General features: G+C 32.9%; 1 long non-coding RNA gene across 5 annotated transcripts in view; it reads right to left on the bottom strand.

Annotated features, from left to right (window-relative positions):
- LOC106730238 overlaps positions 1–26,073 on the bottom strand; it is a 579,289-nt gene extending 553,216 nt beyond the window's left edge. For all 5 annotated transcript variants that reach the window (XR_004320690.1, XR_004320693.1, XR_001366677.2 and 2 more), the window contains exon 1: positions 25,434–26,073. This is a non-coding gene — a long non-coding RNA (uncharacterized LOC106730238). The remainder of the gene's footprint in view (positions 1–25,433) is intronic.
- Between the last annotated feature and the right edge of the window lie 1,127 nt (positions 26,074–27,200).

Raw genomic sequence — 27,200 nt, 5'->3', positions numbered from 1 at the left:
TTCAAGTTTGGGGCAATTAGGAATACCACTGATATCAACACTCTTGTGTTTGTATCCTGGTGGGGTGTTAGGGTATTCATATTTTAAACTTTATGAAAAAAATGTCACAATTAAAAATGTTTAAAAGGAAAATAAAATGAAGACAATCTTTTATAATTTCAAAACTGAGCCAGGAATTTATGTTGGGGTATCAATGCGTTAAAATTAAAAAAAAAAAAAACAAAAAACGATTTAGAACATGACTTTCCAAAGTCATACGACTAGCAACTGTCAAAGATAGGCCTGGAGACTTTTTATTCCAAGTCAAATTGAGTCTAATTCCTCTTTAATCAGTAAGTTATTCAAAGGGATGAAAACCATATCAGGATACAAGAAAAACTGAAATTTACCTATTAACTCAGAGTGTTTATTAAGCGAGTTACAATTCATTCAAAACAGTTTTTTTAACCTAAATCTGGATGTACTTTGTTTTGGAAAAATAGTATCTAACTATCAACTTAGTCCCTCGATCTTCATAATCATATTTCTTAGGTTGATAAGCACGTGCAGAACAACAAAGTAAAGAGTTGTTATGTTATAGGAAGCAATTCCCATCACTTATTGACCACTGAGGAAAAACAAGGCTACTAGAGGATTATAAAAGCTGATTCATTTTTGATAATTTCTATTTAAAGCCACAAAGCTTATAAAATCACAGGGTAAAAAAAATAAGGATATTTTACTTGTGACTGAACTACCGAATCACAGAATACCTCAGAGAATAAGGCCACATTTTAGATAGGTGAATTAATAAAATAAAGACTCTTTTTTTAATCAGAGTATATCATTTCACTAATACAACTTTTGGTTTTTCAAGCCAGGTTGAATTTAAAACCCCAGGAAAAACATGTCACTGGCTTTTACATTTAAAAGGTGTATTTTAGTCTTTGCTTACTCTTAGTCTCCTTTTATCTTTGCAGAAGATGGGCTTTCAGGAGAGCTGGAAAGCTAACATCAGATACATTGCTCAGGAAGGGCTAAGGCCTGACAATGCTTTCTTCTCTCACATGGCCTTTTTGGTACCATTTGCTCAAGATTAAGAGCGCCTGATGTCTGTAAACATTGCTATAAAAGGAAAAGCAAGGAATTTAAATTCTCTGTATAGCCTTGGATAAATACATTGGGAATACAATCTAATCTTACTGAGGATAGATATCTACAGTTCATTCTCACCAAACTCTGACCCATTCAAACTGCTATTTTCTATTTAAATTTTCAAGTATTTATTTTTAAATGTCTTAACTTTCTCCAGAAAACAGGCCTATTATGAATGCTTGTGAAATACCTGCAAAGCTTATTCTTAGAGGAGAGATGTCTGTGTGAGTTTTAGTACATTTAGGCATTTGACTCAAATTTTGTTTTCTCAGCAATGTTCTGAATATTTCCAAATTCTCATTAATAGTTTTTCTTCAGTTATTGCTCCCAATTAACCTTTATAAGTTTCTTTAATACAAAAACATTGCACTTTCTATCATTTGCATTTTTATCTTACTAATAACCTTTTTCATCTCAGTCTTTTGATTTCAAATCTAATTATTTTGAGACTACTATCACCTAAGTGTTGTAAAACCACTGTTATCAATAACTTCTTTTCATTAAAAAATTAAAATTTACCTTATCATTGTTCATCGCTCAACATCCTGTTATAGGCAGTGACCCTACTGGCTTTGTAAACGTGTCTGTTATTTCAGAAGCCTCCACCCGTTATTCTCTAAATATATCCCGACGGCATTAGGTGAGTTTTGATTTAATCAAACTGAAGAGTTTTATATTCAGCTATATGCACCCAGAATTTAAGCTTTTCCTTAAGTAAGTTTATAAATATACAGGTCAAAACAAAGCTGTAACGTTCCCATGTTGGTAAGCACACACACACACAGGGTAAGCACTTAAAGAATAATAATAGTCATATCTAGTTATTTTCCAGGAATTATGCTAAGCTCTTTGAAGTAAAGAGGATTACTTTAATCTTTATAAACCTCCATGCTGTAGGCGCAATAGTTTGTCCCATTTTACAAATAAACTAACTCTTAACATCATCTGTGTTCACCACCCCCAGTCAGTTAGTTTTTCTCTAAATTTATCTCCTTCTACTCTCCTTCTTTCTCCCCACATCCCATATTCCCCAGTTTTCCTCTATCCCTCCAACCCAATCACTAGCACATGGTCCTCAAACTATCTAGGTATGCTCCTACCTCAAGGTCTTTGCACACTTACTCCATTATTTCAAAATTTAAGCATCTGAACAAAATCCACTTTACAAATGGCTTTTATTGACTTAATATTCTTATCATTCTAAAGTTTAAAAAGACATGCCGTGGTCAATATATTGTCTTTAAAATACTATAAAGGCAATCTTGAGGATACCTTCCAACAAAAAGCAAGAGGGTCGTTTACCATCGCAAAAAATCATGACAAAGAAGAAACTCAAATTGAAATACAGTCATCCCATTAAATAGGATTTTATCCCCTGACAATTACTAGGACTTGACAAATAAAGGCAAATTTAATTTTCCTATCTAGGGAATGGGCCTCTAAGTGTTATCTTTTTTAATAAAAATGACAATAAAATTGACAAAACCAGTCACTGATCCACATATGGTTTAGCTCTATGATAAAAAATAAGATAATCTTATAAATGCACCAACAATGATAAATCAGAAAATCAATTGCATGCAATTTGATTTAATATATTACTGCATCTAAAATTTGATTTAATATATTAATGCATCTACATTTTAAAAAATTGTTATTATTTACATAATTCCTACATTATTTTCACAGAAAAGTTAGAAGTGAAGAAATCTCTTTGTCAAAATCATAGATTTTCTTCATGCAATATTTAACTGCTCTCTCCAAGGACATTTGAAAAAACAGTTTGGGTTAACCGACGGCTACTTTAGAAATAGTTTGGTGGTTTCTTTTTTTCATTTCATGAATTTCTCTGGGGATTGCACAGGCAATAAAGTTTAATTTATTGGTTATTTTAATGACTTGTGCAGAAAAGAATATATTTTTCCTTCTTGAGGCACTATCTTATAATCATAGAAGATAAGAGTTTATATGCTATTAAAATGTATAAACTAATCCGTACTTCCCTTAACAGTCTGTACATTTGATCTTCGATTAAAATAATTTTACTGTGAAAACACTTAATATTTGTTTCAAATGCTGTCTAAATTACTCAAAATCAACTAAAGCAGAATTTTCAATCTCAATCAGAAGTATATTTAAAATATATTAAGAATATTTATATGTTGATATTTTTAATAAAATAACCCAATCATTTCCGTAACACTTTTTTTTTCTTTGTGATAAGTAAGAATTTTAAATACTGAATTGGAGTTTCTTTTTTAATAATAATATCAAAATGTATCTATCCAGTTCAGAATTGTCCTTTATAGATTTACTCAGAGAAGTAGAAATCCTATTCAACAATATTGCTAAATCTTGAAACATTTCAGAAGTGTTCTTTTGAATTTATCACAAGAGCTATAAAATTAAACACAAGAAACAAAACCAACATTCTACTTAAGTAAAAAATATAACTTTCATTGTTTTTCCTTTTATTTTCTCTTTTTTTCTATCATCATTTAATTTAGCTCAATTCCATCCATCTCATTTTTTTGGATTCTTCCAGACTCAGCCTTAGAAGAGTTTACACTGTGGAATTATATTAATTACATGAAACAGAATGACTGAAGAAAGTTAATAAACATATGGTAGCTACATGACAAATGTGGTTAGTCATAACATGGTTGTAAATAATAGCATAATTAAATTTCCAGACGTCAAAGACTGCTTGTATAGTCCATACAAGAAGAGACAGTGTAATGTAGTGAATGAGTCATGGCATTTATTTGAATTGTTCGAAAAACTTTCAAATATATTTTAAAACTAAATTAGAAAACACAAGTCAAAGTACTCTGCAAACTGCAAAAGACAACAATCATCAAAGATAAAGCAATAAAAAGCCACAACTTAAACTTAGAACTTCATATTGAAAGGTGTGATCTCACCACAGGAAATATTTTTTAATATTCAACAAAACCTGCTACCTGAAAAGTTTAAGCAGACTTTGAGGAGACGAATGCCAAATAATTAGATGAGCAGTACTAAAGCATAGGAAGACTGATTTCAAAAGAGAGAAATAACAAAACAGACGATTCTGGATCAAGCATGGCATAAAGTTCATGAGACTAGAAAAACAAAGTTGGCATGCACTGTTTGTAATGTATAACCTTTAGGGACAAATTCATTTAGATTTTGATTTCTTGAACCAATGGAATTTTTTAAAGAATTGTTTATTTTATATTTATTAGCCTCATCTTGTTTAGCTCTCTCTTCATTTTAGAAATTCTTCATCTTCAAAAGAAATGTTTTTCTACTCTAAATCTTTTTTACAATAATTTGTTTTCTTCACCTTAAATTTGTTAACTTTCACGCCCTTTCTTGTCCCTTTCTGGCTGACTCCAGCCCTTCACATATATTATTAGTTTGTCTGATTTCCTATCTAAATGTCAGACAAATTTTTGAAAATGAGAAAATAATTTTGCTCCTGGCTTCCTGGACAAAATATAAATCTATTAAGCCATTCTCTGCCCTCTGGGCCAATTGTGACAAGATTTCACCAGCATACTTTGCATTGCTTCTCCTGCTGAATCTACATGGGGCTTTAAATTCATTTTGGTTTAAGAAGTGAATAACAATTATTGAGAAAAATGGACATACTTCAGTTTCAGCTTAGGTTTTATTACCATCAAGGAAGTTTTCTGACTCCTACAAATGCCTTCTCTCTGTTTCAGCAAGGTTTTCTGCAAAATTAGAGTTTTGTAATGACTCTAGCTTATTAGATTGTCTCATTATTTTCATCTTCATTAGTAGGCTTTGAGCTCCTTTAATATGGAGATTGTTTTATTCATCTCTGTACCCCCAGTGTTTGACGTGGTGCTGGTACACAGGAGATGTTCTGCTGAGGTTTAATAAGTGTTGAGCAAATTAAAAATCGACATCTCTGAGAAGAAAAAATTTATGGTTCACGTATTTCTGTTACAAATTAGATTAATACTAAGAATTAAATTGAAGAGAATGTATGAGGTGATATTTAACTTCTTTTATTATAACAAAATTTAAATTAGCTAAATTTGCTAATTCTGTATCAATCTGCAAGCTTCATTAACTCAGCTATGCTCTATCTCATAGTATGCACAGGTACCACCATGACAATAAGTATCACCCATTCCCAGCTGAAGCCTATAACCTAGCCTTAGACAAGCAGATCAGAACTTTCTAAAGTAGATACAAAACCCAAATGGGTATTTCTTCACAAATACAATTTTAGGGAAGACCTATGTCATTACAGATCAGTTTAACATCACATGAACATTAAAAAAAACAAAACAACATGTCTTTTTCTTCAACGTGAAGAAATGGTGCCAATTCCAAAGAAAAAAGCAAACTCTGTCATAAGGTTTTTATATAAGCAGTACAGAGTCTCTTCTGCCATCCCATAAACACCAAATAATTTAGAAATATAGAACCATTATGTTTCCAGTGGTAGCAAGGCATTTGAAAATGACAGAGCACAGCAAGGCACGTTTTACAGAATGAAAGATAATATATATGGTCTATCATTACCCCAGGAATGAATATAAGTGAGGTGCTTATCCAGAGAACTATATTTAGGAAAATCACACAGAAAAATGTGGTCTGTGAAGAACTGATTTCAAAATGAAAACTTAATGAAACTAAGATTATGACAAAAAAACAGGGGTAAGCTTTTGCCTATTTCCCAAATACCAACAAATAAATGCAAATGGGAAGTAGGAAACTACTTCCTTCGTTTAGCAAATGTGCATGAAAGAGCTTTTATAAAGCCCTGAAAAGTCCTGAAAGATACTAACCGGTACGAAACAGTTCTTGCCTTTAAAGATAAGCTTTGTTTTCACTGGAACAGAAGACAGGCACATGCATAAAATACGTTCAATATAAGATAGCAAATGATGAAGTTTAGGGAAGAAATGCAACATCCCACCATAGTCTGTGTTACTCCCTTTTTTATGGTAGCAATGGGCTTTGACGTAAATCCTGATTAGTGAAAGCCATCATCAGTAATCTCAGATTCACTGCTAGTCCCGGAATCCTGGGCTGGACCAGCACATGGAATCGGTACCAGGATTTCCCCTCAGTGCTGGTAATTGGCTCAGTAGGACACGTGAACCAGGCTGGTCTATGAGACTAAAGGAAAGGAGTGGAGAAGGGGTGTTCTTACTTTCCCCACTGCCAGAGGTGAACGAGGCAACTTGTTACCTCGTGGCAAGTGACAGCCTTTCTGCAAACCGACAAAGAAATAAGCTGAAGAAATTTACAATATGGACAGCAGACAGAGTGATTGACAGAATTAGGCCTTCGATACTGTTGAGCCACTAGACCAATAAACCAGGAAGTCCTCCGTACATGTTATATGAAACAGTACATTATATTGTTGGTTAAGCAATTTGATTTGGGTTTTCTTTTCCTCGAGGTCAGAGACCTCTTAATGAATCAACATCATTGGTTCATTTCTGACATCATATTTTGTGATTATTTTTCCTCCCTCCTGGGTATGGTATAATGACCACAATCACTCACCTTGTTATAAAATAACTTACTGAGAAATACTGTGAGTTTATGAAAAATTTAAAAATAAAATATCCCCATTTTCCCCACTCTACCCCTTATAAAACTATAAGTAGGTAGTGGGAAAATTAATTCCCAAAGGAAAAAATAATTAAAATTATTCTGTGAGAGTACTCAAGTCTCAATGGAAAAAATGCAGAAACACAGGGGTCCTTTTCCATAACCTGAGTGTATTTTTGCTAAATGCAAAGCCAAAGGTGGAAGGAAAAAAATGAACTTGTAGGCTACATGTGCTATTCAACAGAAGAAAATAAACTAAACAAGCCCTTCTCCCCTGCATCAGTGTTTGTTAGATTAGATATTGAAGGTCTGTATCATCCAGAAAATGGATGAGTGACCCTCTATCTTGGGTCCAACTTTGTGTGAGCCAGAATCTGGAAATAGGATAAGACTGGTTAACAGTATGTTGTAATTCTTTAGGAAATCAATCTCTTCAGAAAACAAGTTACAGTGTTTGCATAGCAACATCATTTTAAATGAAGGACAGACAGATGATTGGTAGAAACATGTAAAAATATATTTACTAAAAAGGAAAATCCATTTCTGATAAAAATAAATAAAATAATAAAATACCCAATAATAGGAGGAGAAAGATGCTTTTAGGAAATAATACACCTCAATAAATATTAATAATATGAACAGGGAATAAGAAATTCTTCATTCAAGTTAGGGGCATAAAATTATATTATCATAAGAAACCCTACCCATTATACTATGACAAGACACAACAATACAATGACTGTCTATTGAAAAATATGAGACAGAATCATCTTCACATAATATGATATAATTGTCTTTTAGTAATACTGAAGAGAATCATTTAGAAATGAAACTGAAGTTTAGTCAATTACTAAATATACTTAGAAAAATCAATTGCTTTCACATATACCAGTAAAAAACAGTTTGAAAGTAAAATAAATTTGTTATTTATTATAACAATAAACAATGCACTTGACAGAAGCAAACTTAAGTCATATCAAGGATCTAAATGAAAAAAGTTAAACTTTACAGAGAGATGTAGAAGATTCGAATAAGTGCAAACATGCCTCTGGAAAGTGCAAACAAAGCTATAAATTATTCTTAATATAAATTATATTTCAAACTCATTTACAAACCACATGCTCAATGTTTATCTACTTTTCAACTTAATAATTAAATAAGTATTTATAAAAATTCATAACAAAAGTAACAATTTAGAAATGCTTGTAAAAATACTGTTAATAAAAATTGTCTCTTTACAACATAAGGGTCACACCAGATGGGCTCCAAATGTGTTGGCCATGCTTTAGTTCTTACACTGAGTGATGGTTTGTTACTAATTATATAATACATTATGCCTGTTATTTATACTATACTATACATTATTTTGTATGTATGTATTTAAGGCATTGAACAAAATTGCTATCTCAGCAAATGGACAAATGGCGTGGTTAAATAAAACATAGGAGAAGACAGACATCTGGTAAACATGCAAAGAGGATCAACCTTGCTAATGATTAAATCCATGTGAATTAAAACATAAAGACAATCTACGATTAACTCACTGAATCATCAAAACAGTAACAATGAAATTTTGGAGGCTAGAGTTGAGAGAGAGAGATGCACTTTTGAGGGTGGGTGGTGGATTATAAAAATTGGACCAACTTTTCTGAGAAATAGCCTTCCAATATGTCTTATGAGTTTTAAAAATGCGCATTGTCTTCCAGTGCAGTGACACATTTTTTGAGTCTATGCTCAAGGGGAAAAATAAAACAAATACAACAACAACACTAACAAGTTAGAGGTGCAGTCAAATATTTATGTCAGAAGGGGGATGTTTTCTGCTCCAGTTCCTGCTGAGACATTATGATAATAGATGCCAGGTTTCCAAGAGCTACATTAGATTCCTCACTATATATATGAAAAGAATGTTGTAGAATAAAAGGTTGTCAATCTTTAGCTGACCTCCCACTTTCATCCAAAAATGAAAGTGGGTTTGGAGGGGCTGATAAAAGAGAGTTTGGTGATCAAAAGACAACAGCTAGCACCTAAAATGTCATCGTGAAGCATCTGCTAAGTTTAAAGTGTATTAATGCCAATCACCTTGACACACCCATCAGGGAGAAGATCCTGCTCCCTCACTCCTACCCCCACATGCGTCCATCTTTAAATAGTCAGAAGTCTAAAGACTGCAGAAGGAAAACCTTAAAAATCAACCATGTCCTTTTCTCAACTACAGTTTTCTGGCTTACAACAATTCCACGCTGAAGGGTGAGAGAGGCCTCCATTTTAAATCAAGAGGGAACTTTTGATTAATACATGAGAGTAGACATTTAAATTATTGAATGGAATGTTTGTGTGCTGATTCAAAATGAAGCGCAACTTTTTATTTATGAAGAGTGATTACCAAGTCATTGGAGTTGGGGTGGGAAAGAACTACTTGTCCACATTTAAAAGGAAAGTTAAAGACTAATATAAAGTTACCTCATTATATCCTCTTACAGGTTATATAATATGCATTGTTACAGTCTTATTATTAATATATGGGAAAGTATTAAGTATTGGATGGTAGAAATTTTTAAAATAAATTATACTGTATATGAATACAATATCAATTTAGCCATCTATAGAGAACCTGGAATTCTGATCATCCTTTAAGTTTTAAAATTCTTTTTATATAATACTATTATTTGATAATGGTGAGCAAAGTTGAAAGACTGCAATAGCAAAGTTGATAGAAAATAAGAGGTCTTTCTATTTCAGCATCTTCAAAAGATACTGAAAGATTAAAATGAAATAAGTGGTAAATGCATTAGTCAACCCTAATTTAAACAGTTTTAAATATTTGTGATTTCTAAAAGGGAGGAAGGAGCAAGAAATGTAAACTAAAGGACGATAATACAGAAAAGAAATAGAAGATATTGAGACCAACATCATATCATAGAAAATTATTCTCTATAGAAATTAGGATGGCAATTTACCAAAACATATGTAATAGGAACAAACTTGCCCACTCTTTATGGAGATCAATCATAAGTCTGTTCATCAAGAAAAATTATTGAAATATCCCACAATGCCAAAGAAGTGTATGTTCATAGGAAGAAAAATGTTGATGGCTAACAATAGAAACAACTCTCTAGGATGCTTATCTTTAAAGCAGTGAATAGGAGAGTATAATTAAATAAGAGATATGAGCAATAACTCAATTAGAGCAAAATATAGTTAAAATAATACTTGTAAGCTTTAATTAATGATTTACTCAACAAAAAGCAATCAAAGCATCAGTAATAAAAATAGAAAACTATTAAGTAACTTAAGTCAAAGCTGAACTTACTCAGAAATACATAAGCAAATGAGAAAAATACATTGAACTGTTTAATTATCCCAGCACCCAACCCTTCTATACAATGGCTGTTTATAAAAACAATACAGGTTGAATCTTAAGTGAATTTTGGATTACTGTGAAATGTCATTGAAAGACTTGTAGCATTTATAATGGAAAAGCAATGGTCCAAGCACGTGAGCATTTCCTCATGCTGCAGACCTTCAAGCATTACTTGGGCAAACTCAGACATTAGGTCCACATGTCAGACAGCCATCGATGGCATAATTAAGGGAAGATCAGCGTTTCCAGCTTTATACCACAAAGCTAAACTGAGCTGTATAACTAAGCTACACAAACTTTAATGAGGCGAATGCTTCAGTCTTAGTCTTATCCAATTTGTGGCATTTTACAGACTCAGTCATAGATGTTAGTACACACCATAAAAGACAAATGACTCCAAAAGCGAGTAAAAGAGAGGCCGAGAAATGGTGGTTTTATATGAGAATGCTGCAGAAGAGAAAATTCAGTGATGGAACTTTTACAATGGCTTCATGCTCTTGCTTGGTGTGATTTCTTACTTCTGAATTGACTCTTTTATTACTTATTATGAATAAATGGAATAACATAATTATTTACAAGGGTTGGTGATAGAACTCTCTCTGTATGCAAATTCTAAGCAACAGCCTTCCAGGCGTGTATTTGAAGGATGGCAAAGTAAGCAGAATCAAATTTTTGAACTTAATGACAATGTCAGTGTAGCTTATGAAACCATAACAAGGTAAGAAGAGACATCTGGCGTGCACCATGCATGTAATGTATGGTTAGCTTCAGTGATTCTCCCAAGTTCCCCTTGTGCTGTAATATACATGTGGCGAAGTGCCACTCAAACAAAGTAGAATCATTCAACCGTCTTGAATACAAAGTAAAGAATATAATGCTTGACTAGGCAGGCTAGTTGCACATGAATTTTGATGCAGATGCCCAGGATAAATGTTGCTGATAACTTGTGGTAGAAAACATCTGAAAGTACCAATAAAGAAAGGTTTTTTTCCTAGAAAACATTTAACTGTGTTTATGATGCAGTAATTTCAAATATAAACACAGGTTTTATGTCACATTCCATCACTGGGACTGTTGGCTACAAGGGACATGGTACCTGATACAACCAAAATAAGATGTGAAGTAGTGTGTGTGTGTGCATGTGTGTGTGTGTGTGTGTGTGTGTGTGTATAGTCATAAATACCTAAATCTGTGTGTATATGTATTTGCATGCATGCTTTGAAATAACATCACCTTATTTAACAGTCCCCAAAGAGGAAAAAGGCACATGTCCAGACTTTGAATAAAATGCTATTATTTTAAAAATATTACTTGATCTCTAACACATAGATTTTCCCACCTCATATTTTTTCTTCTGAATTGGTGGAATCATGGGTGAAAATCTCTGAGACAACGGTGAACTTGTATTTTTCTCACTCTCCTCCCTTCCTCATCTGTATTCCTCTTCAGAGCAGAGAAGTTACTGGGCCCACCTATTGACTATTGGCTGACAATAAAAGGGCTATATGAGAATCCCAGTAGGAAAAGATGCCATAGCACTTTCCTCCCATTATAGGTCAGCAGATAACTGATCAGAGAATGTTTCATTACTAATGAAATCTGAGGTAAAGATTAGAAAGCTGGGGATTCCAGAAAGTTTGGCCGTCCTTTGTGGGTAAAGTTGGCACTGTCCAACATGCATGAATGGGTTGGACCTCAAAGGCCACCAAGAACCCCAGGGAGGGCTAAGAGAAGGGGCTAGGTCCTTGCTGCTCCTGCAGAAAGTCCTAGAAGACTAGGGAGCAGTATGACTTCCTCCTGGTACCTTTGTGGAAGAATAGAAAGAGAAGGCTGCCTGCAGATTCCCTTCATTTTGAGTCATCAGCCACACCTGATTCAACAAGTAGTGTTGGCATAATTGACTACTCACTTGGGGGAAAAAGTGGTGTTCACTTTTTCAACATTAACAGAACGATTTTGGGGAGACAGTAGGAGAATATGTGAAAAATAACTGAGTCACAAGATTTGATATGTTTGGAGTGAGAAAAACAAGATGCAGAACAATTCACACAATTAACTCATTTTTGTCATACCTTGACCCACAAATCCACTATATTTATAAAAGCCCTAATAGGATTATATTGACAAGTATAAAAATACATAAAAATGAATACCAAATTATTAACATGAGTAACTTGATGTGGGAGGAAGAAAAGTAGAAGGAAAGGGCAGAGGAAGGAAAAAAAAAAACTGCTTTAGCAGAATTACCTCACATCTGTTATAAACTTTCATATAATATTTTAAAAATTTAAAATAGTGTGTATATATTGATATTGAAATAAATTACATAAAATTATAACCCTAAGTGAAATATTACAGTGCATTTGTAGTTTTGTTTAATTACGAAGGAAAAATAACATGCACAACTATGATTTACTAAGGAAAATGTTCATCAAATTACATCGTTGAAAAAAATAGGACTGCTATAGCTATTCACAATATTAATGAATGTACAAGGTAATAGCTAAAATCTTTTCAAGGTACATTATGGGTATTAATTCCAGAGCACAAAATCTTCACAGAGAAACTCCGAATAAGCATTATGAAGAAAATATTGCCAGGACAAAAGAGCTATAAAGATAAAAGCCTGAAAGCAGTCAGAGAGATCTAAAGATACAGTTTAGTGTCACATTAATACCTCCTCTTGTGGGTAGCATATTGTAGTTCTTTTCAAAGTCTCCTACATCTTATCCAGCTCCTTCAGCACTGCCAATGTTGGTAGATATTAAAAAAAAAAGTTGCCTCCCCATCCTTTATTCAACCTCCACATTTCAAAATAATTATTTTGAAAATGCTCAGTCAAAAATCATTTGCTGATTCTTCTCTGGGCAATCATCTATATGGCTGACAATTTTAGGTGAAATGAAAATGAACTTTCAGAAATGTATATATTTGGTTTTCCCTAAAAAGTGCTAGCTTCTTTGGTTCATTTAAATTATCAAAACAAATTCTATTTACAAAACAGAAATAGACTCATGGACATAGAAAACAAACCATGGTTACCAAAGAGGGAAGTGAGGGGAGGGATAAATTAGGGGTTGGGAATTAACAGACACACATTACTATATACAAAATAGATAAACAACAAGGACCCACTGTATAGCACAGGGAACTATATTCAGTTTCTTATAATAACATATATTGGAAAAGAATCTGAAATGAAAATATATATGTGTATATATATATTTGAATCACTTTGCTATACACCTGAAAATAACATTGTAAATCAACTACACTTCAATCAAAAATTTCAAAAAAAAATTATCAAAACAAGAGGAATAATTTCCAGTAATGATTTTGAAAGAAAGCTTGGCCTGTTTTCTTCTTTTTGCAGAAGTTTTAAACAATTTTAAATAAAGGTAAGCATGATTCTAATAGATTCCAACTCTAAACACAAAAGAGCATTGTTCATGCTTCAACTAAACTCTAGCATTATAAGAGTGAATATGATAGGTTCTCACAATATGTTGGATGTAATAGCGATAATTCGTATTAATGTTGGAAAAGAAAACAAGTGCTGTGCTGAAATGTAATGACACATATGGGAGTGGACCTCACTTAACTAGGGTGTTCAGAAGTAATGACTGCCCACTAGGGAAATATCGAAAGTATCAGGGTAGGGAATTTGAAAAGTGATAAAATTACTTAGTAATGTCATGAAGATAAAACTTTTGTGCCAAGATTAAATGATAAACACCAGACTGAAAGTCAAGCCCCTTAATCTCTAGCCTCAGAAAATTAAAGGGTTTGTCAAGAATATGAAATATAATATCACTAATTTCCATATTAAATGGATGTTGTTTATGAGTCTCAAATTAACACAGTATCACAAACAATATGATTAACAACAATCTGTTAAATTAAATTTGATATCTTTAGTTATTTGTGTAAGTTTGAATTCTATTAAACCCTAAGAAAAACTATTTTAAAATTTTGACACCTTTCCAAAGTTTACTCCATTTTATAATATTCATACACAAACTATTTTCTCAAATTAAATTAAATGTTGTTATTTGATCTGGCTTAATTCAAATGCTGAAAAATAGGAAACATTTTCAATTATTTTCTAAAAATACGTTTATTTTAATCATTCAGTAGGTTCTAACTTATTCACATAAGGAAACCAATAATCCTTAAATTCATAAAGTTAAAATGAAAATTATCATTTACCAACAAAAAATTTTCATAGATTCATGACAGAAGAAGAAACATACTCATTAATCAAATACATATAATACATTTTTTAGAGGGAAAAATATATTTCAGAGGAATGGCAATGTATTTCTGTCACCCATGACTAATAATTTATTACTTTGCCATAAAAAGCTATTTTATTCATTAAGGAAATTTCTATTCAAATAGGTCATTGTGCAATAATAATAAAAGGGTATCTATCTATCCATATATATTTACATATAATTCCCACAGTTGCAATTTTAAGAAAAAAATATTGACAGGAGTACAGAGATACAGAGTTCTCTTAAACTGATTTTGGGAGTGTGATTTAGTCCAATTTTAGCAAATTGTTTTAAAAGTCCTTAGAAGTGTTCATTTCCTTCACTCCAATAATACCATTTCTGAAAATAAATCCCAAGAAAATAATGCAGGAAGGTAACTGTAATTATGCAATGAATTAAAAACAAAGTAAATGCCCAAAGTAAAAAAATCATCACACTGTGGATACTTTTCACCTATTAGAAATCATTTTGGTCATTAACATTCATTGACATAAAAGACCTTCATGACTACTCTCTGCATATATCTACAAGGATGATCTGTAATTATACATATCAACTGTGATTATCTCTGCACTGAGAATTAAAAGGGTTTTTTTTTTTACTGTTTTCGAATTATCTGTAACTTTTAATTTTTAATAAAATTAACATGTATTGTTTTTATAATGAGGAATCTGTTCTTAACTATACCAAAAATAATTAAGGATTTCTGATAGTAGCAATGATCACTTATTTTCCTTTTAAATGTATTCATAATGTTATGTAGTTTCATTGTTTTATGTTGATAAAAGTATCTGTCAATAAATTGATTAAGTAACACAGAGGCAATTATTTAAAAGCCTGGAAAATAAGCTAACTATAAAGGAATTTTCTACATTACCTTTTTCTTTGTTGGAGGGGGTAATGTGGTGTTTCCTTTCCTTTCCAAAATTTTAAACAAAGGAATTTCCTACTTTCTATTTATTTTTGGCCAATTGCTTTTCCTGTCTAATTTCCAAAGGAAAGATTTTCCTATATTATCATGTGTGATTTCTGGGGGCACTCTGACCCCTTTCCAAATTTTTAAACTATTGTTCAGAATATTCAAGAATTTCCTAATAAAACTTTGCTAAAAGGCCACAGGCTTTAAACATTCTCTCTGAGAATAATCTTATTTTTCTCTCTTTTCCTCTTAACCCTTAGATGCATAGTTCAGAGAGACAATCTTACCCCTAAATCTACCCCTCAGTTCATCAGTTTGTGTGAATTACTATTACCATTTTGTTATTCTTTATTTAAATATTTTAATTGTTAATTTTGACACCTCCAATTTATATCCACTGTATTTGTTAATCAGTCTTTGAATATGTATGCAAAATGTATAAAATTGAATTATATGCTTTTTTCTTGAATGTATTATTAATTATATCATACATGTAAATGATTAAAAAGCACAATTCATTAGGCCAACATAACTATAAAATTATGTTCATGAAATAAATGGTCTAAATATGTATTATAAGATTCATAGAAATGTAATGACTAATCAACAAATCTGTCATCATTTTGAGGTTTTTCTGACACTATTTTTCAATTATTGTTCCTTTAATTATAAACAAGTAAACATAAAAAAATTGAACCATGTAATTAAACAATTTAATTCAATGGCTATATATAAAACCATGTATCCAGATACTAGATAAAACAACCTTGTCCATTAGCACAAGAAACATTTGAAAATATTTGTGATATAAGAAGTCATGGATTCTGATCTTGAAATACAGGGACCTGAAAGATTTAATGCAATTCCTTTAAATGGAAACTGATTTAAGACCCAGTACACACACACACATACTAAGAAGATGACAAAAATATTTTTTGCCATAATTAATACAGATTTACAAGTCATTTTTAAAAATCTGGCCCCATGGATCCAAAGGGCTTCTAAACTTAATTTAAAAAGAAGTCATAAAGAAAATCTCAACAAATTTTAAAAATATGTGTCATACATGCTATTCTCTGCCTATGACATCAAATTTAATATCAACAATTAATGGGCAGAAAAGATAACCATAGTTTTGGAAATTTAAACAATAATATTTAAATATCACATGCATTAAATATTTGGAGCTGAATAAAAATTGAAATATTATATATCAAAAGTAAAAATTCTGAATAAGTGATATTTGGAGGAGGAATTATGTCCTTGCATTCTTTCATTAGAAAAGAAAAAGTCTGATAATCAATTAGTTGACTATATAAATAAAGAAATAAGGGGAAAGTTGAACTAGTACATGCTTAAAGTAAGACTGAGCATGACTTTGAGTGGAAAAATTAAAGAATGAAACAGAAATTAAAGGATAAAAAAATGTTACAATAGAGGTGATCGAAATATACATAGTTTTTTTCTTAAAAATCAGTAGTGAAGTCCAATATCTTGTCTTACTGATGAATGATTGAAGAGACACAAATAAACCAAGTTGAAAAAGAAAAGGTTATCAAAGATGAAGAATATATAATAGACAATATCATGAAACTCTTTGTTCTAATACATTTAAAAACATATGAAAAGAATAAATTTCTAGAAAAATATAACATTTAAAATCTTACAAAGAATTAGAAATTGTAAATAACTGCAGAGTCATTAATGAATTGGAGAAAACAGTTAAAAATATCAACTGAGTTTGGTTTGAAGGAAAATTCCAGCAAAACAGCAAATAAGAGATAATTCTGGTCTATGCAAACTCTTTCAGATAACAAAGAAAAATAAGAATTGTAACTCAACTCTTTCTGAGCTAAAAATAATCTTGGTTGCAAAAGCAAACAAAATTATAAAATAATCTCCCTAGTGAAGATAGAGGGAAAACTTTTTAACAAATATTAGTCCATCCAATCTAGAATTACTTTAAAAAAAAATGAAGCCATTAAAAAAAAAATTGCAAGTGATTATATAACAAGCTTAAGGGAAAAAATCATTTTCATAGATTTAGAAAAGATGTGATAAATTTCACCATTCATTTTTAAAAATAAGCAAATGAAAACTTAGAAAACAGTAATAGAAGGTGACATTCTTAATCTGACAGAGTAGCTACCAAAACCTACAACAATTACTACCCTTAATAAATGATATCAGAAGAATTTCCTTAAAATCAGGAAAAGCCAATATCTGACATAGTTTTTATCAAACATGTATTGGTGGACCTAGACAAGTAATAACTTAGGAAAATTAAATTAAAGGCATAAAGTTTGGAAAGAAAGAAACAAAATTGTCACTAGGCACAGATTAAGTTATTTTCTAAATAGAAAACCCAAAAGGAATTATGGATTTTATTAGAAATTATAGTAAGTTTACAAATTATTGAATCTAAGAGTAATAGATCTCTTTTACTAAATTTCTAAACATCAACAAAGACACTTAAAAACATAAGGATATACTATTTAAAATATCAGTGAAAGTTTTGTAGTATTCTTGGAAATGTTTCTCAATTAATAGCCCTCAAGTTCCTCCAGAAATTATTGTTTTCAATATTGGCTTCTTCCAAACTAAAATCCAGACAGAAGATACGATTGAGATTTTGAACAAGGTCCTTATATGATATGTCCCCTCCCAAAAGGATAATTATGTCACCCTCTCCCCATGATCAAGTTTGCCTGTGAAGGTCCTCCCATAAACTTCAACTCACCTCTATGGAAATTATAATCTCAGCAATCTTTTTCCTAAAATGTTAAATAGGATGATAAAGCTATCTGACAGTCAATAACTCTAGGCTTATAAAATTCTGATAGACCCTTCTAGGGGGCCAACTCTACCACCAGTACCTTTTGTGAGATCACAGGATCATGTCACTTTAATCCATTCCAAGTATCCTAGAGTATCAATCCCAATTTCAGACCTCAGAGTTGCCCTCAAGTATATTTAGCCTGTTCACTGTTCTCTTCTGAACCCAGATTTTATGATTCCCTGTTTTGACAATCCTGTCTTGACAATCAAGATTAAAATAAAAAAAGAAGAACTAGAGTGCTCCATATGGATGGTTCTTGCCTCGTGTAACCACAGATATCAGTTCAATTCCAGCAACAAGGAGAGCTCACATTTCATTCTTAAAGGACTTTTAAATGTGCTGCAGCCTTCTATGGAAGGCTCATAAAAAACAAGGTCTCATAAAACAACAGTTTTAGTGAACTCAAGCTCACCCCAACTCAATGTGTAAATAGCTATACTGATCCATCCACACTGAAATTCTGTGTGTGGGCACCATGTAAAAAACTACCCTGTGATATATGCCTGTCGGATGAATGACTCAAACTGCTCAATTGGATTCATACTTTGCCCTTGTTTCTACGTTCTTAGATTTCCAATGCACTGACCTCACTGCTTATTCTGTTGTTTGCCTTCCCTCCAGACCTCTATACAACTGTCTTCTGATTCTGAACATAGCTATTCTCTTGAATAAAGCCTTGTGTCCTTGTTTCAGAAATACACTCTTGATTTTCTTTTGGAATGCTACACCATACCCAACTTTATCCCCTGTAGAGCTCCAAACTGCAAGTGACCCTGAAGCCCATTCAGCTGATCTTTTTGTCTCAGAGACGAATCCTAAATAGGGAAGAACATTACTGCCAGAGTGAACAAAAATAACTAATGGGGAAGAGCAATGGGAAAGAGAGTCAACCTTTGGTGTTCATTTCTTGTCTTTCGAAGTAACTTAGGGTTTAACCCTGAGAAGCAAAGAGAATAATGAGGGTTTTGAAAGATGGATTTACTGAATGAGATATTTTATAAACCAAGTCAATCTAGAGTGATGCAGAATATGAATTAGAAGACAGAACTGGAGGAAAATGAAATCAGAATGACTACTAATTACCAAAGAAATGTTTCCACTTGTGAAGTAAGTGTTAGACTTAACATTCAATGGAATGTGAATAAAGAATTTTACAAAATTGTTTAACTTTTCCAAATCATATTTTAGAGAAATGCTGTAGTGAATAACGTGATTACACAAGCCATTGCTCTGAAAAATATGGACACGCTGTGCCTGATATCTCCACTAATTAAAAATGTGAAAATAATACAGGAAAATCCAAAAATTTGTGATAAATTTGAGTATTTTAAAATAATGCCTGGGGTGTTATTTAGTGTATGATCTCCCACTGTACTAAGTAATTTTTTTATTGTCAAGACAATGATTACATGAATGTCAACCAATTCACCCTTGGTATCCAAAAAAAGGTAAATAGAGCTGTATCATTAAATGAAAAATGAGAAGCAAACACTGTCATGCCAGCTAATGGCTGAAAGAGATTCCATTCACAGAAAAGGTGAGATAAGTCAGCAATTACTACCTTCACTCATTCACCAGAGTGCACGCAGGCTGTAAAATTGTGTTCTGAAACAGTTTTTTTTTCTTTCATGGAAAAGATGTAAGTAAATCTATTACCAAAAAAAAAAAAAAAAAAAAAAAGATAGTACAATTCAGCCTTTGATCATTGCAGCAATGTGTAAAATCCCTCTCAGCAAATACATTTTCATCTATATGTATATATCCATTTACGTATAAAGGTATATGTAGGTGTATACATTTTATATGTGTAGTTTTGAGAAGTCGGCTAAGTCTCAATCCAACTAGTCACTTGTATGAAGAAATGATCAACAAATATGTCTTTAAAGGTCAATTTTTACAACACCAAGAATGAACCATAATGTAAACTACATACTTCAGATGATTATGATGTGTCAGTGTATGTATATCAATTGTAACAAAGGTACTACTCTGGTAGGGGATGCTGAAAATGGAGGCTATGACGGAAAAGGGTATATGGGAAATCTCTCTGTACTTTCTCCCAAATTTTACTGTGAACCTTAAACTGCTCTAAAAAAATAAAGTCTTAATAAAAAAAAAATTAAAAAGGTCAATGTATCCAAGGACATCTTATTTATCAGCTACTCAGCAATCAATAGATCATCATTTGTTTAATCATTCAAGCATACTGAATGTCTACTCTTATTTTAAGCAGTATATTAGGTATCTGGATTACAGAAATCAATAAGAATCGTGCCTTTACTTGATGATCTTACAGTCTGATAAACAAAGCTGTTCTCTGTTCAGTGAACAACACTGATGTTACGGCTCTGAGTGAATGTATTCAAAGAGAAAACACAGCAGATTGTGTATGAATTTTGAAGTCAACTGCATGGACCTGAACCCCACTAGCAAGATCAACTAACTTTAGTAGCCCTTTGGGGGAGATTAATTCAGCTTTTCCTTTTTTATTTCTCTCAGTAAAATATGTCTGTAATATTAATATTTCTTCAGCTTGTTAATTTAATTCCATAATCTAGATAAAACTCTTAGAATACCTGGTGCCTTCTAATAAAGAATGTTTATCATTACAACTATTGGTAAAAACAGTTGTGTTCTGCTTCAGATACATCGTGATCCGACTGTCTAACCAGTAATGAAAAAGTAAATAGATGTCTCTCTATTGAGGAATATCCATATTGTGATAAATAGTTGTTCAATAATTCTAATAGCATACTTCCACTGGATAACCCAAGTGGTCATTAGATATGCTCAGATTCATAACTCCCTAACTCACCAGCTTTGTGCTTATTACTTAATACTAAGTACAATGTGCTTGAGATCCAACATAGAGTAGTACACATCTGCATCTGCCTGTCTATACACACAAATGCAAAACATGTTCGATTGGCAGCATATGTTAGAGTGAACACCAATCTGTTATGGTAATGAGTTCATTGTTGGCTGTATTGCAGAGGCTTGGTCTATAATGTATTTTATTAAGACGGATGTGCTTTAGTTCATTCATCCAGTCATGGTAAAATATTTGGCTAATGTTTTTATTGCATGCCATCTGGGTGGGCAGTAAGGTTGTCTAATAACACATGAAATGTCACTGTTTTGAGTGGGCATCTAATTGAGATTTAATCACATGGATATTTTACATTAATTAAATGCCAGCTGATTAATGAAAACATATTTTTGATATTTAATAACTATGTAAAAATGAAACATGTTTAGCTCACAATTCCACAGATTATGCACGAAATGCAGATTTTCTCATGAATACATGCGTGCAGGGCAGTATGGTTGAATCTTGATGCGTTTAAATAGCATTAAAATAAATGTCACCCTGCTATTTAAGAAATAGCAAGCGCTATGTGTTTGGAAATGATTCTCTCTAATATCTGGATCTCTTTGACCCCTCTTTGTACTGTCATAAAGCAGCATATTTTTTTCCTCCACAGCTGGGAATAAATCTAAATGTACCCACTCCCACTGTGACAAATAATCAGTTCCATATATGCAAAACCAGAAGCAGTGCTAACTATCAAAATGATTGTAAGGATCATAGGAGAATAAAATCAGGCAAATATTTTGAAAACAAAACAAACTGCTGAAATTAAGCTTCTCTCAGGAAAACTCTGAGAAATAACTAAGCTTCACTCTCCACTTGTCTTCCCTTATCATTTTCCATCCTATCTCTTGGCAAAGCCATTTTTTTTCAGTCTGGCTAGAGTTCACTGCAGGTACCCATCTCCAGTTTATCAGCCTCCCCTTCCCACGAACGATGGTTGTTTCCTGGAGACCACAAGGCAAATTCTGTTCACAAGAGAAGACCGGTCTTCCACGACATTCTCTTACAATTTGTCTCAACAAAATTTATTTCTCCCCGCTTTGCTGGCATTTTCCCTTCAGACTAAAGAGAAGTCAAAGTCTAGAATTAATAATTGGACACATTTGAGACAGAATCAGGCCCAGAACTTTCCCTAGTACGGAGCTGGATTGCAAGTGCCCCAGAGCTCTCTTCCCTTTCAGGTAACAGTAGGTAAAGGCAATTTTGGATTTTCACATTTTTGTATCTGTAGGCCCTGGTCATGGCTGAAGCTATGAATAAAGGGAGAGATGTTATACATACATGAGCATTTGCCCCACTTACTGTGTAACCGTGTGATTCTTGAGACGTGGAGCTGTTTCTTATTTTCTATCTTCAGTGACAAACATACTAACAATTATTTGAACAGACTATTGTTTAAATACTTGATATTATCTCAGACCTGTAAGACTGACTTCCCTTTCCACGTATTTGCAATGAGGTTCCAAAATTAGCTATTAGACAGGTAGATGTATCATCTGACCATAGTATGAATAAGTCAGCTTATGGCATTCTCTTTCTAATCAATAATCTATCTAGCCCAGGAAATTCACAAAGTTTAAGAATTTTTAAGCATCCCCAACCCCGTGCAAAAACTGGCTAATTCATGAACTAGTTTCAATGTTTCTGAGGCTATATTTTTAGTCTTCAACAGCAATTTGGATAATAATAGTATTGAGTTTGCCACCTGCTGCAGTTTTGCTTGACTGAAAATTTCTCATTTCAGTGTGAGCTTTTAGTTCTGCTATTCTGCTTTGTATGTGCATGTGTGTGTGTGTGTGTGTGTGTGTGTGTGTGTGTGTGTGTGTGTGTGTATGGGTAAATCCTTTGACAACAACTTTTGTGACTTATTTGTGTGTGTGTGACTTTTTGTGTCATCTAACCTCCAATACTTTTAAAATTGTTTTACACCTGGGAGTTTACTACTTGTACTTGATTTTCCTATGAATGTTTAAAAATATAGATCAGGCAAGAAATATGGTTTACAGTGAAACATCACTATTGACACTTTGACATCCAGATGTATGAACTCTTTTTAAATTCCTGTCTCTAAAGAGTACACACGATAAAAAGAAGAGCAGTCATTCTGGCATTGCTCTTGGCAGAAGAGCAATGCCAAAATGACTTTTTGAAATTCTTGATAAATTAATTTTAAAAATGCTTAGTAAGAGGTTTGCTTTTTTGTTTTTTGCTTATAAAATTCAAGTTGCTTTTTCAAAATATAAAATGATCTATCATCCACTCTTTTCTATGTATCCCACCCACGTGGGCACCAAAGAATGGACTCTCAACACTGTGTTTGCAGAGTGTCTTGTAGATGTCCGTCACATTGGCAGGGTTTTTGTACCCTGACACTGCAGTTTTTGTTCCAACAGGAAATGCACTTTGTCTAACAATTTCACAATTTCACCCTTGAGTTCTTTCAAAACTTTGGGGAAATTCCATCTGGTCCTGGGGATTTATTTACATACAGTTTCCAGATTTTCTCGTGATTTTATTACTTTTCAACTAATTATTTCTTCCTGTTATTTTTCTTTCTTTAATATCTATTTCTTGGGCAGCAACACCCAATATTATTATTTTGATGTCATCATCAAATTATTTTGATGACATCAAAATAATTATTTTCAAAACTAATTTATCATAGCATTATGAAACCTTCAAACTTATAAAATATTACTAGTATGTTTTCAAACTTTGGGATTTTTCAAGTGGAAATGGAAGATGCACACATATATTCAGAGAAAATAGAATCTCTTTCCCCCCATACAGACATGAGCACACACTGATAAATATACACAAATTTAAGACAGTTTTCTGTAGAAGGTATAGCATAGAGGTTAGTAAAAGAAACTTGAATATAATTAATATAACTCTCCAATTTTTAAGTAATATTCTACTACTTTTAAACAGAGTACACATCAAGCTCACTTACATACTAAACTTAGATACTTATTCTTAAAGTTAATAATAATTTCAATTGTTAGACATTTCAGATCTAGAGAGATTTGGGCCCTAAATAACCCTATTGATAATTCCTTTAACAATTTCCCTTTAAGTTTCAAACTTTATTATTATCCAAGTATGGCATTTAAAGTAAGATTCTAAACTAATACAATTTATGCTTAAATAAAAAGGTATGAATTAAGTAAAAATATTTAACAGAATTAGCATTTTGGTAAACAACAAAGATTCAAGACATTGAACATTTGTGTTAGATTTATCACAATGTATGAATGTTCCAAGTAGATCATTTTTATTTTAACATCATCAAATTTAAAACACGTATTTAATTTCACCAGCCCACTAACTCTTAAGATGAGTTCCATTTTGCACACGAGGAAACTGAGGCTGATGCATGATCATCATCACACGGCCACAAAGATTTGGAGTCTAAACCTGAAGCCAGATCTGAACACCCTTTCCATCATGCTGCATTCTCTCTATTAATCTCACATTTCCCTTGTATCCATTTAGAGGCCCCTTATCTCCAGGTATAGCCTGGAACATGTGGATCAGAAGGCAGCAAGAGAAAAATTGGGTAAGATAGAATAATTTTTCTTTTCCAAGAGCAGAGTTAGAACAACTGCATTTGCTTTTGTACTGGGTGGGTGTGAGTGTGTATTGAGGTGGACAGTGTAAGTACACTGGAAGGAACATCAAAAGGCCTCTGTCAGAATGTGGTTCTTTAGGAAGGGAGACAAATTGGTAATCAGGATGCACATCCAATCTCATTACCCTTTTAACTTTTCGATATAGTTTGAACATTTTATTTCATGCATCATTTTCAATCCTGTGTTTCTGGTTATCAGATTCCCTCCACAGACTGGAGCCAAGTGAAACTGAAAGATTGACGGCTTGCCTCTAGAAAATTTATTTTAGTTATAGGATCTCCTTGAAATGTTGAACAAGAGGCTATCATACAGAGCCTGGTTATGTTATTCAAGTCAGCAGCTGTGAAATTAGTGTATTTAGTTTAAAGCACTCAGTTCTCCTAAGAGGCTCTCTCTTTCATTCATGGAGATTTCTGCAAAGCATGAATACAACATCACACGTCCCTTTCAGATCTAAATTGGTTGGTTCCATTGGACCAATGTAACAAATATCAGAACATTATTTCAGGGGAAAAAAAAATGTCTGTAAAGACATCAGACTGGAATGACTAATTTGTTTAATAATTAAGGAAAATGTTCTGTTTCTGAGTCATTGCTATTCCTCCTCTTGTATTTTCCATTTCAATGAATTACAAAACCATGAAGCCCACAGAAAAAAACAAAAAACAAAAAACAAACAAACCTGAGAATCCGATTCCATCTCCCCCATGCCTTGTCTTCCTACATTTAAACACTGAGCCCAGTAGTTTAAATGTCTCAATATTCCTCAAACCATCATCATTTTCCCACTTAGTTTCAACTACTACTTACAGTCTCTTGCTTGGCTTTCTGCTGTGATGTGCTAGTTCATCTTCAAGTACAATCTAAACTATCTTCAACAGTCTGGACAGTGAACTTTTAAATTATGATACTGATACCACCAAATTTAAAATATTGCCATTGCTTCTTATGACTTTTTGGATACATTGTAAGTTTCTAAACTTTGCTCATAAGGCACAGCAGCATTATCTGGTGCCCAGTGTCCCATCTCTGAACTTTCTGCTGCTCCTCCACTTCCCCTCGGCCTCTGCCCCACTTCTCTTTAGGCATACAGAACTTGCTATTTCATCAGCCTGTGACATGACCAGTCTTCCTGTTAATTAGTGATAGAGCAAAGATCATGAAAGAAAACACTAACTTTCCTCTTTCCGTTCTTTTTTGTTGCTGTTGAAATATCATTGATGTACAATATTATGACAGTTTCCAGTGCACTCTGTAATGATTTGATGTTTGCATGCCTTATGAAAATATTACCACCAGTAAGTCTAGTAACCACCTGTCCTCATTCAAATTATTACAGTATTATTGACCACATTTCTTACACCATACATTGCATGAAGTGACTTGTTTATGTATAACTGGGAGTTGGTACCTCTTAATCCCTTTCACCTACTTCAGCCACCCCCTCATCTCCTCCCTTCTGGCAACCAGCCATTTGTTCTCTGTAGCTCTGAGTCTGTTTTCATTTTTTTTGTTTCACTTTTATTTGTTTTGTTTTTTAGATTCCACTTATAAATGAGATCACATGCTATTTGTCTTTCTCAGACTTATTTCACTTAACATAATACCCTCTAGATCTATCCATGTTGTCGCAAATGGCAAGGTTTCTTCTTTTCTTGTGGCTGAGCAATATTCCATTGTTTGTGTGTGCATGTGTATGTGTATATATATATGTGTGTTTGAGTAAATACCCAGAAGTGAAACTTTGAATCATATGGTAGTTCTATTTTTAATTTTTTGAGGCCCCTCCATACTGTTTTCCATAGTAGGTGCACCAGTTTACAATACCACTAACAGTTCATGAGGGGTCCTCTTTCTTTTTTTGTGTGTGGTGGGGGGCGAGGAAGGTAATTAAGTTTATTTATTTTCTTTTTAGAGGAAGTACTGGAGATTGAACTCATGACCTCATGCATGCTAAGCATGCACCCTACCACTTAAGCTATACCCTCCACCTAGGGGACCCCTTTCTTTACATCCTCACCCGTACTTGTTATTTGTTGTCTGTTTTCTACAATAACCATCCTGACAGGTGAGAACTGATACCTCATCGTTTTGATTTGCATTTCCCTGAAGACTAGTGATGTTGAGTATCTTTTCGTGTGTGTGTGTGTTGGCCATCAATATATATTCTTCGGAAAAATGTCTATTCAGGTCCTCTGCACATTTTTTAATTGGGTTGGGGTTTTTTTTTGATGTGAATGAATCCTTTGTATATTTTGTATATTAATCCCTTATCAGATATATCATTTGCAAATATCTTCTGCCATTCAATAGGCTGTCTTTTTGCTTTGCTGATAGCTTCCTTTGCTCTATAAAAGCTTTTTAATTTGACACAGTCCCATTTCTTTTTGCTTTTGTTTCCCTTGCCTAAGGAGACATATCCAAAAAGTTATTGCTGAGACCAATGTTAAAGAGCGCACTGCCTATGTTTTCTTCTAGGAGTTTTATGGTTTCAGGTCTTACATTGAAGTCTTTATCCACTTTGAGATTGTTTTTGTACATGTGTAAGAAAGTAGTCCAATTTGATTCTTTTGCATG

Source organism: Camelus ferus, chromosome 6 (assembly GCF_009834535.1).
Source record: "Camelus ferus isolate YT-003-E chromosome 6, BCGSAC_Cfer_1.0, whole genome shotgun sequence".
Lineage (NCBI taxonomy): Eukaryota > Metazoa > Chordata > Mammalia > Artiodactyla > Camelidae > Camelus > Camelus ferus.
Note: the sequence above shows the minus strand (reverse complement) of the source record. Positions and strands in the feature narration are given on the sequence as shown.